The sequence below is a fragment of the Micropterus salmoides genome, unplaced genomic scaffold (assembly GCF_014851395.1).
Source record: "Micropterus salmoides isolate LMB-PRFRI ecotype aquatic unplaced genomic scaffold, ASM1485139v1 Ms_hic_scaffold_13, whole genome shotgun sequence".
Classification (NCBI taxonomy): domain Eukaryota; kingdom Metazoa; phylum Chordata; class Actinopteri; order Centrarchiformes; family Centrarchidae; genus Micropterus; species Micropterus salmoides.
Genome location: NW_024040374.1, coordinates 29,769,430 through 29,781,495, shown reverse-complemented (window position 1 = coordinate 29,781,495; position 12,066 = coordinate 29,769,430).

Genomic DNA, 12,066 nt, shown 5'->3' with positions numbered 1-12,066 from the left:
GACAAAAATTTTAAACATCTGTTATAATTTTTTTTTTAAGTATTTATTTGAGACAAAAAAGACTCTTCTAATCTTAATCTGACTCAGCCAAATGTTGCCATAATACTTGGCTACCCAGAAACCCAGTCCTGCGTAGCATTCATAACAATCTTTAAGAGTAGGTGAGCACTGAACACTGAAACACTCAAATGCTTTAGAATACAAACAAGTGAAATTAAATAGCAGTAATTCCAGCTGGATGCATTTACAACCATTATGCAATGTGTGGCAATTGCTATCTCCACTTGTCATTCTCTCCCATTTTCCCCAACGACTGTGCTACACCTTGCAAACTCTTAAGTTTTAAGTGACAACACTCGGTCCTATCTCTCTGCCTCCTCTTTCTCTTTATTCTGCTCGCATTATCTCCCTAATTAATGCCACCATCCAGTGATCGCTGTCATTGTGTAGCAGATTGCTCTGCTCATGACAAGAGATGTAGGAGTCTAAGGCTGATGTGGTGGCTTTAATAGCCTAAATGGAGACCTGAGCAATAAATCATGTTTTTTTTCTTAAAGGTTCCGTGTGTAATATTTCTGAGGATCTATCGATAGAAATGCAATATAAGAGCTATACCGGTAATTATGTTTTCAGTGGTGAGTAAAGACCTTGCATAATCAACTATTATGTTTTTATTACCTTAGAATGAGCCATTTATATCTACATAACCACGGACCATGGACATCACCAAGTTGCATCGTCATGTTTCTACAGTAGCTGAAAATGGAAAATTGCGCTACAGAGTTCTTCTTGTTCTACTTCTGGTAGAACTTCAGGCAGTGTAGATGCTCATCACTATGTTGATTAAGTACATTAGAAGACGAAGTAGTAATATACTGCAGGGGTCAGCAAATTGGTTTTGCATCGGAGCAATATTTTCAATCATTAGATGGTCAATGAGAATATAAGCCATAATATTGACTTGCATTGTCATGTTGTTTGGTTAGCACAGTTGGTAAGGTGCAGGATCCTTCAAGGGTTGAGTGTTTGATTCCACCTGGGGACATTTTTTTTTCTCTCTTCAACAAATGTATTCTGCAGCGAATGTTTTTCAGATCACGGCATGTGCTGCACTGTTTTTGTTTTGGTGTTTGATCCACATCCATCAACCTAGGGACGCTTTAGCATTTTCCCAGGTAGAGGACTTTTAGGGGAATCACGTTTTCTGACGGCTTATTCAGAGGTGTGTCAAGCAGGCTACAGACTCTTTTAATGTCGTTCAGAATATTTCAAAGTAAAAGCTCAGTTCAACTCCAAATACAGCATTGCAGATCATTACGCTCTTTGAAAGGTTAGGGGGCAGTGGTAGACTGGGAGGATGGTTGCAATTCACAACCCTCACCACTAGATGCCACCAAATCTTACACACAGAACTTTTAATGTTTAATTAACAACATTAATAACATTAAATCTTAAAACATTACTATTGCTAAGAAGAGCAATAGTGTTTGTTGGATTATGGTTCTCAAGCTGTTACCAAATAGCTCTACATATCCAACCAAAGGCCGCAAACCACAGATCAGCAGCTTTAGCAATCCTTTGAAATTGCAGGAAGATCCAACATGTATATAAAACCTTCAGGTTTTTTGTAGCTAGGCATGATGTTTGCTAGAATAGTTTTTGTGTGAACAGAAATGAGTAGAGCACTATTTTACAATATGAAAAAAAAGCATTTCATACGCTCTTTGTAATATTATAATTGTATTTGTAATCATTTGAATGTGATTGACTTTTCTAGCATGGTGGAAGGGTTGGAGGGCATGGGATGGTCTTAGATTTTGCAGTTTGTAATTTCTTATTAAATCTGAATTTTGTAGAGTTTACAAAAACATGTTTTTTTTTAAAACGTGGGAAAATGGTTTAGCATCCGGAAAGATACCGACAGCATTGCCCAGATAATATGTTAATTGTAGTATTTAGTGTTTCCACAGTCAGTTATTTGTTGCATTAAAATAAGTACAATTTTGGTCTGAAAAATATGGTATTTTTTATCAATCACATTTCAATTTGCAGCAAAGATTTGATACACAAAATTTTGTAAGGCAAATTGATAATTTGTATTTAATTGTCCAGTTTGTAAATAAGCAGACTTGCAATACTGATTTTAGAAAATGAAAACGTTTCAGGGATCAAAAATACAAACGTTCATTGCTTTAAATCATGTGCCTTTTATCAGAAAAAATATGCTTTAATTTACAAGTATAATGTCAAATTGTATACTAACATAGTGATTAACTTCCAGATTTTCATTGATGTAATGCTTTGTTAGAGGTCCTCATCTCTGAACACATTGTCAGCTGTACAATCTGATCAATTACCCACCACTCTGTTGTCATTGTAGGCATGTGGTTTTCACCATAACTAGTATGAGCATCAAATAGCAGTCAGGCCACATGCAAACTGAATATTAGTGGTGGCACAGATGTATACTAAATCAATACAAAGATTTAAACCAAAACAAAATAGAAAGATAACACACACTGTCCATGTGTGTTGTTATCTAGTTATAGCTAACCTGGCTACAGTTTGTGCATTGGCTGCAGAAACAACCTAACTTTAACCCAACGCATGGTAAAAATATTTGTCCAATCTGAAAATAAACATCAGTGAACTACAAACTTATTAACTCACCATTTCCAGGAATGAAAAAGTTAATGATATGCCTTCAAATCACCATCTTGAATTTTCAAAATCGGTTTCCCTTTGGAGAGAAAAGCTGCAAAGATGTACAATTTATAAAATGTATGTACAATCATGTACATGAATTTTATAAAATATCTATAAAATTCATGTACAATGTGTAGTGTCTAATAAGGAGACCTTCTAGTATATTGAGGCTGTCACTGTGGCACAAACTTAACATACTGTAAGTCCTTAACAGGCATCCGGTATCCTGTGTGAATGTCATGGAACGTGTAACTGACATGCTGTCAATCACCAATTGCTGTATTTTATCATTCATCATTCAACCACGTAAGGCTTTGCTGCACACTATGTAGCACAGATATAAATGTGTGACACAGCGCATTACTTGATTACACCATAATAATACATTTTAACATGTTGAAAAGTGATTTGGATTCCAGATGGCCTGGTGTGTTACAGTATGACAAGTCTGTCTCACAACAGGAATCTTCTGCATCTGCTTTGACTATTTGTTTTATACTTGCATGATATTACACCCATGCAGAATTTCATTATTATTCACTCATTATTGTGCTATGACTTCCTGCTTATGTAACACTGTTGTACATAAATATCTAAAGGGGTTCTCAACCTTTTTGCTCATATTTTTTCTTTTTCTTTTGGATTGGCTTATTTATTGATTAGATGTAACAGGGTACAGGATTTCACCATTTTAATGTCAGTTAAACATGAATGTAATGATTTGCAGTACAAAATTGCATTGCCAGGAGGCCACTACTCACATGTTGAAAAAAACTTGACTTGGTTGAACTATGAGTTGTTTACTGTGTACAGTATTTATTGAAAAATTTGGACAGTTAGATTGATCTAATATGCAATGTTACATATTTTATATAATATAATTAGACAATACTGGAAACTGCTGTATTGTGGAATTTGCACAAAATTCTGAATGTTATCTGTGATGTTACTGTTACATAAATGAATTCTCCAAACCTTTGTACCATCAAACTAATGCTCACACTGTACTCATTTATTACTGTTACTATTTACTATTATTAGCTTTCTGAATTGTACTTTTAAAAAATTAATCAATTAAAAGATGTTTTGTTTGAAATTGTTTGATGAAAAGTTTTAAAATGGAACTTTTAAATAAGCTAAATTGAACACTGCTATTGTTATTTAACATCTGATGATTGCATGACATAATGATTTCAGTAGTTTAAGCAGGGATCTTTCTGGCATGTTTTTTTTGTCCTTTAAACTGTTCAAGTCTTGTTGAATTTTTAATGTAATAAAGGAAACTGTTCAGCATCTGCCCTTGTGCCTGCTAGTGTCCCCGACTGGAAACTGGAACGACAATAAAAGGTCATAGAATTGTATCATTAGGGAGGAGCACAAAGTTTCATTATACGCTGATGATTTATTACTGCAAATCCTTCAACATCAATTCCCAATATAATGTCAATGTTAGACAGTTTTGGCAAGGTATCAGGGTATAAGGCCAACATCTCAAAGTATTTTAATTTTCATTAAAGCCCAAAAATGAACATTTAGCTCTCGCGGGTTTCAAGTTTCAAGTATTAAAGTTAATTTTGGAGGGTCACCATTGTAGCATGGCTAAAACTTAGCTATGAATTTTAATAAATTTATGAGAATTAATACACAATTATGAATTTTAATATTCATAAAAGCTCTCGCACCACCGCAGTTGTTATTATCCTAGAGTCTCCGGACCTCTAGGTAGCTTTTAATAATTATTACTAGTGATCAGTTAGTTAATAATCGCTAAATTATCTTAAATCAATCAGTCAGTCTCATATCTAAAAGGGTCAATTCTCTTGGCAGGGACGTAGAGATAGTCAACACACACAGTTCTTGATTACAGTGAATTTATTAACTAACTAATGTGATATAAAAGGGTGGTTAAATACAGGTAAAATAAACAATGGCTAAACAATGAGAAATGGAGGTTCGATTGTGGGAAGCATTTGACTTATACGGCAGAGGAGAACTAGTGAAAGTAAGCTATGAGTTTAGGAGTTAAAAGAAAATATTAACATTATGGGACATCCCTGACCACAGAATGTTTGTTAGGCGTCCAGAGAGCGGAGCGGAAGACCAGAGCACGAGGGGAAGAGCAGAGCAGAGAGAGCAAACAACGTCGCGTGTCTCTCTTTTGTTGTCTGGGGCGTGGTTCCCCCAGGGGGCATTTCAGGTTTCCCGAGGGACTGCCTTTCTAAGCTTTAATGTCTAAAAGAAAAGAAATCTATTTATAATCAAATATTTTCCACAATCGAACCTCAATGGTTAAACAGTTGTACTGTTCTAAGTTAAGCATTTGGTAACAGGAAAACAATTGTCACATTATTGGTCAGGATAAGTGGGTGACATTTATACATTAACGGCATTTCCGACGATGGTGTGTAATACTTATTTCGTCCACTTGGGGGAGCTCAGGTTACATGAGGAAAGCTTAGATTAACCCAAAACAATCTTTCCTGAGAAACTGGGGAATTCAGCCTTAAATTCAAGCTGGATAATTAATAGAGTATAGTATGACATTTCTTTATCATCATTTCTAAAGGAATTGTGTGAGAAAGTATTGTGAACAAGCATTGGTTACACGTGAGATGATGTGTCCTTAATCTTGCTGAAAATAAAAACTCTGCAAAAGTAACTTATTTAGATTCTTTTCAGCACTAATATCAACAACAGATAGCAACAACATGGTAACATAACTACTCAAATAGAGGCAAACGTTATCAAGTAAAAGATTTGAAGAGTTAAGGCTTTGGGAGACTGCAGTCTTTGTTTATTTAAAGTTCGGCTGTCCTTGGTTATGTCACACTTAAGCGTTAAAGGGGGTATCCCTTTGATGGGGTAATGAAACACAGAGCAAGGTCAGTTGCCATGGTTACATGTGTGTGTGTGTGTGTGTGTGTGTGTGTGTGTGTGTGTCTGGGGGGGTTGTAATTTCCCTTTTGTTAGTTTAACAGTTAGTCACCGTGTTATCAACTTCGGAATCAAAAAGGTGCCAGTTTTATGACAGGCTGCTCAGGAATAGCACTTAGAGAAAGCAACTTCTCCACCCCCCTTCCGTTGGGGTCTCTTTAGCAGTCTGTTGAAGTTAATCTTTAACCCCCCTGCTCCTCTCTGGGAGAAGAAAAGAGGAATTTGGAGTAGCTCCAAATGTATTTAATATAAAATGCACAAATCCACACCGTTGTCCCACTACATCATCACCAAAACATTGTCTGATTTACTTTACAAAACTTTTTGAATGACTGGCGACCTGTCCAGGGCGTAACTCGCCTTTCGCCCGATGCCAGCTTGGATTGGCTCCAGCCCCCCGCGACCCTGTACGCAGGATAAGTGGTTGACGATGGATGGATGGAACTTTTTGAACGTACAGAACAAGATTTGCAGTGGTCATATCTCCCCATATCACTACCTGACTGAGTTAATGGAATTAAAATTAAATTAAATTAAATTAAAACACCCATAAGTTTTTCAGTGTATCCTAACTTTTACACTTTCTTTAAGAACCTAGATAATCTCTAGCCTTATTTGAAATAAGAACCCCCCCCCAATAAGAAAAGAACCAGTTCAAAGGTGTTGAATTGAAATTGACAATGGGACTACCACATTTCAAACTCTACTATTGGGCGTGTAATCATCGGGTACTCATTTTTTGGCTCCAAGATCAGATGCCTGTCGGGCTCAACTCTGATTTCTGGTTGCCCACCACATGCTGTATTCTACAAACAATTCATTAGTCTCACACTCACTTAAAATTTGGCCTTCAAGAAGAAAACCTTTTGGGTGGCATTCTGGCTCTCTTCTGCCTCCTTTGGTTGCAAATCATTAATTTACTCCTCTCTCTGATTCAGTTTTGGCAGAAAGGAAATTTATTCCTTCAAAGATCTCTTTATTGATGCTATCTCTTCGTCATTCAAATAGCTCCAAACTAAATCTGATCTGCAGATCAGCAGATTGGTGTTCTTAAACTGAAAGCAAACACAGGCCCCAACCGATTCTGCTCTTATGAAAGATGTTATGCAGCATGACTGTTTGGGAAAAGATTAATTCTCATTGAGGGGGTGTGAAGACAAATTCTACCAAACCCTTTAAAGACCACTTCAGTAACAGTGCGCTTACTCTTCCGGCAAAGAAGCTTTACTTTAAACGCGAGTCACAAAAACACAGTAGACCTATTTGACATCCGGTAAATCTTTTCATCACTTTCTTTATTATTTTTATTTTCCTCTTGCACTTATATTATTTTGGTTTTTTCCTAATAAATCTTCTCTTAATACATTTTCATGTGGTCTACATTTGAACTGAATTTGCAATAAACTGAAGTATTGCAAACATGTGTGTAACCCACATTTTGTTCCTGTTTTCACATCTAGTTTGTATATTTATTTTTATGTATTTATTTTTTTAGTTTGCACAATCCTATATTCAACTATTTGTTTAACTTTGATTATAAAAAAAAAACAGCACCTGAAAAGACTTACAACCAGAGAGAGCATCGCTGGAGTTATGTTAAAGGGTGAACTATACCAGCCTTGGATTGACAAATTATTCACCAAATGACTGAACAGTGGTAATAATTGGATGAGTATGATAAAAGGTTGCAAATTTTGTGCATTTTCCTTAATCAATAGTTTGACACTTAATCAATCAATAATCAATTAACCATAATTAATAAGAATCATTTTATACTGTAGTATCCAATACTTGTGCATTTGACTCATAACAGTTCAAAATAGCACTGTAGCAGCAGGACAGAGGGTCAGTGACCCCCTACGGGGAGAGCAGTGATTGGTGGTTATGTAGGGACTGAACCCTTCTATAGAATTTGACCTCTAACCCCTTGTTTTGTTACTTCAAAATTGTACTGTACCCTTCTATGGGTTTGACCTTTTATTTTGCAGAGTCAAACCCTGCTATGGTACCTAACAGATACCTAAACATGTCCTATATAAGCTATGTTTGATGTACAGAGAGACAGACTGGCCATCGGGCTGGGTCACTCTCCAAGCTGCTGCAGAGCTTGTAATTGATGCTGAATAAACTTTTATGATCAAGAACAGTGTGAAGCAGGTTTCCTCTAAACACATGTTTCCTCTAAACACATCATCGCAGCATTATTGTTCAGACACCACAGTACTTTTAAACCTTTCTCAGAGCCCTGACTGCATTTGCAGTCCAAGCTATGATAGCACCTTCAGCATGCAACCCTTGATGGTATTGCCAAATATCGCATGATTTCATCACTGTTTTCGAGCACAGCAAGTAAATTTCTGAAGCGGGACTGTTTTTCGAATTACAAGTTGTGTCTCTCGTTTCATGTGTCACAGTAAGGATTAATCTACACTTTTACAAAAGTAGCACATGTTACTTTTGTCCCGCCACAGTGACCACAAGTGTTTCTTTTGTCCCGCTGCTAATGTGTTGACTTTTCTGTGTGTTGCAGCATTTATTAAAACATGTTTATGTCATATTATACTAACAGAATATGCCAATAGCGTGGGTCAGAAAGACAGAGGTCTGATTCAAGCAGATATTTGAGAAGGCATTTCTGGACATCTCTGTTAGAAACATTAGTCTCAGGTCAGCTGATAAAGTCTCATGGCATATGCCCTGCTCTTTGTTCAGATAATGCAGGAGGAGGGCAGAGATAATGGGGAGAAGACTAGACCACAGGTACAGATCACATTATGAAGTCTCCTCCTTGGACTAGGAGAGGAAGCTGCATGCTTATATTAAGAAAGCAGCTGATCTTTATTTTGGCCTGTCTCCTCAGGAGATCAGTAAAGTAGGTGTCAGTAAAAAGCACTCAAAATGCAGATCACTCATACTGTTCTTACCAAAACAATTTTAAATTAATTTCAAAATGTGAAATTTGTATAGGCCGATTCTATAAATAGCTTTTTAATTTTATCTTAATTTTATTGTTTATTTTCATTTTTGTCCTATCTTTCTAAATTATGTTTAATTTTTTCACTGTTTCTGAAACTGCTGCAACATGCAAATATTCCCAGTGCTGGATCAGTAAAGTCTTATTTTATTTTAATCATGTCAGGTTCATAAACAATCTCCATCTTATAATTTCCCCCCTGTTTCCCCCTGCACACATTTGCATATTTATATTATATATTTATAATATATCCTTAATATAATATGAAATATTCTAAACAATTCATGTTTGGGCTGTCAGGTTACTATTGAAACTGAATATATAAAATAAAACTGTAATAAAAAAAAATTTTTAAGATAAAAGACAAAAGATGTTTGCAGTTACACATTAACAAGGTCACAGTCATGTTTATTTATTAAATAAAAGGGAGGTAACACAAAAAATCTAGCTTGTATTGTTGTGTTACGTTTGACCCACCTGTGTGTTACTTTTGACACACCTGAGTGTTACTTTTGACACACCTGAGTGTTACTTTTGACCCAGCTGACGGGGTGGAAAGTAACAATGTGCCACTTATGTTTAAAGTGAAATTATACGGAAGTCATTCTACATTTGTACAAAATACCACCTGATAGTGATAGACCACACCTTTGAGTTAGTGACCACAGCAAAAATATATCTCTGTCTGAAACATTATCTTTTACGATCATGTTTTTCCCAGCCCCCTCTGCCTGTCCTCTCAGCAGAGGATCACAGATCTCAGAACTGTCAAACCTAGAGTTCACCAGCATGTTCACACCAGAAGAACAAGTACACTGGACTATGTTTACTTGAATATTCCTGGCAGCTACAAAGCCCTCCCCGATCCCCATTTTGGTCTATTAGACCATATTTCTTTGCTTCTTCTGCCCACTTACACCCAGCTGATTAAAAGGGTCAAACCAACAATTCAACAACAAAGTATGAACTCTCTACAGCAGCTCTACAGGACTGTTTTGACTGGCCCTCCCGTTCAGCAGCACCTACTGGACACCTTCGATTCCGCCGGTAAGAGGGGTTTGCCTCAATGTGCTTGTTGTGGGTTGTTGGATAGGCTATATTTTACAAGAAAGACGCAAAGAGAGCATGCACAGTAGTTGCGTATATTGCCATGTGTCGCCTTTAGAAGTAACGTTAGCTGCCGGCTGACACCAGCTAACCTTAATTCTACACACAGATAATCAAAAGTGCTCCGTTCACTTCGTTCTTGCTGTTTGAGGGAGAGAAGTTTCACTCTCATCGAAAGGTCTGATCTTTTTATGTAATTTGACTAAAAACTTTTCACTTGAAGTAGAATTTTATTACAGTAACTTAATTACAGCCTTGTGCCTTAACATAATTATAACATGATAATAATATATCAAGACCGTTGAGTGTTTGGGAAAAGCTAGAGCTGGGTATGCCTTGTGTTTCTTTTTCAAAACTGCACCACAGCAGTTGCTGATGTATCAATACATATCAGCAAGGAATACATAACGATATATATCTGTCTCGATATTTTGAGAACAGCCTTAATTAAATCCGTGTTCCATGTGCCCTTTTTATTCTTTGAGCACCTGCCCTTCCAAAGGTCTTTGCACGGCCCTGCCTACACAGAGCCCAGAGGATACTAAAAGACAGTACCCAAACAGCCCCAACCTGTTCACCCTGCTGCCTTCTGGCAGGAGATACAGAAGTTTCTGATGTTACACTGCCAGACTGCAGAGCAGCGTTTCCCCATGGCTGAGACTTTTAAACTCTAACTCAAATTCATCCTCAGCACTGCTCAATGGAATATAGTTTATAATTTGCTTCTGTTTACCATTCTATCATTGTTTTTGTATATATTTTCAAGGAGGCAAGGCAAGTTTATTTGTATAGCACATTTCAACAACAAGGTAATTCAAAGTGCTTTACATAAAACATAAAAGCAACAGGGAAATATAAAAAAAAGTTTAAAAACAACATAGGGAAATTGAAAAAATACACATTGAAACAGGGTAAAACAGGACAGTAAAAGTTACAGTGCAGTGTACAATCAGGGTTAAAAGAGTTAAAGAAGGGAGTCGCAGACCAAATTTTACAACCCTGTTGTATTATGACCATTAAACCTACCTTATACCTTGTAACTTGTACCTTGTGAAGTGCAAGTAGGCTGCATCAAGATTGTATCAAAGTACATTGCTTGACTAAATTGAGGTGAGTATTTACTTTTCACCATGGGAGAAGGAGCACAGCAGCCAGTCAGACCAGGTGAGCGTAATTTTTCCAGACACAGAAAATAAATAAATGTAGAAATGTATTAAGTGAACATATAAATAAATGAAAATGATTAAAGTTTAAATAAGTAAATTTATCGCAAAATGAGTATATAACTAAACATAATTTTAGTATGACATGTTTTTACGAAATACGTTGTTAGTCTGACATGTTTTCACGAAATACGTTTTTATGTAAATTGAGAAAATTTCTTGGTTTTCAGCAAGATAAAATGATATGTTGCTTACGTTGCACATTAATGTGCAATAGTTTGGTATATGGTAATAATAAATATGTTTTTATAGCATGAAACATATCTTGTTAAAATGAGAAACTGTTAATGCTACAACAAGAAACGTCTCAGGGTACGTATGTACGTATTGCATTTTGCATTAATATGTGTCCCTATTTTTATTTATTAAATAAATAATACTTATTTTGTTTCCTCATTTATGTGTTTTCCAGTGTATGTTTTCCCTACAGCAGCATATTGCTACCACCTTGACAAAAATGCTCATTTCCCCTTCGAGGGAACTCGAACTGTGTCGGTGACGACACTATGGGAACGCCTCTGGGCGTGGCAGGGCTGAACTATGAATGAAACTACTCCAATCCTATTGGTGTTGCTAGAACGGTAGCGTGTGACAGCGTAACCGGAGGGGTATATAAGCACGCTGGCACACAGGACACATTAACCCTTTTCTATGAAGCAAGGCACTCCAGGCGGGGTGAGGTGTGGCAGACCGACGCAGTGTCTCGTTCCCCTTCTCGGGGAACAAGGGTTACATACGTAACCCGAGACGTTCCCCTTCAGAGGGAACTTGAACTGCGTCGGTGACAACACTATGGGAACGAGATACCCACTCAGGCTGCGCCGAACCCCCGCCTGCCCCCAGCGTGCAGAACCTGACGGCACAACTAGGAGGAGAGCGCACGGGTGCCGGGTGCAGAAGGAAGGTCCAGACTGTAAACCGGATGCCAGCCAGCTGCGTCACACAAATCCTGGAGTGATGCCCCTGCGAGGAGAGCCCAAGAAGCCGCCATGCCACGAGTACAGTGCGCCCTTACGTCCATAGGTGAAGGCAATACCGCAGACCTGATAGGCCAGGGAAATAGTCTGACAGGGCAGAGCAGATGAAGTCTCCTGTCCTCTGCCGTCACATGAGGTGGGGGAT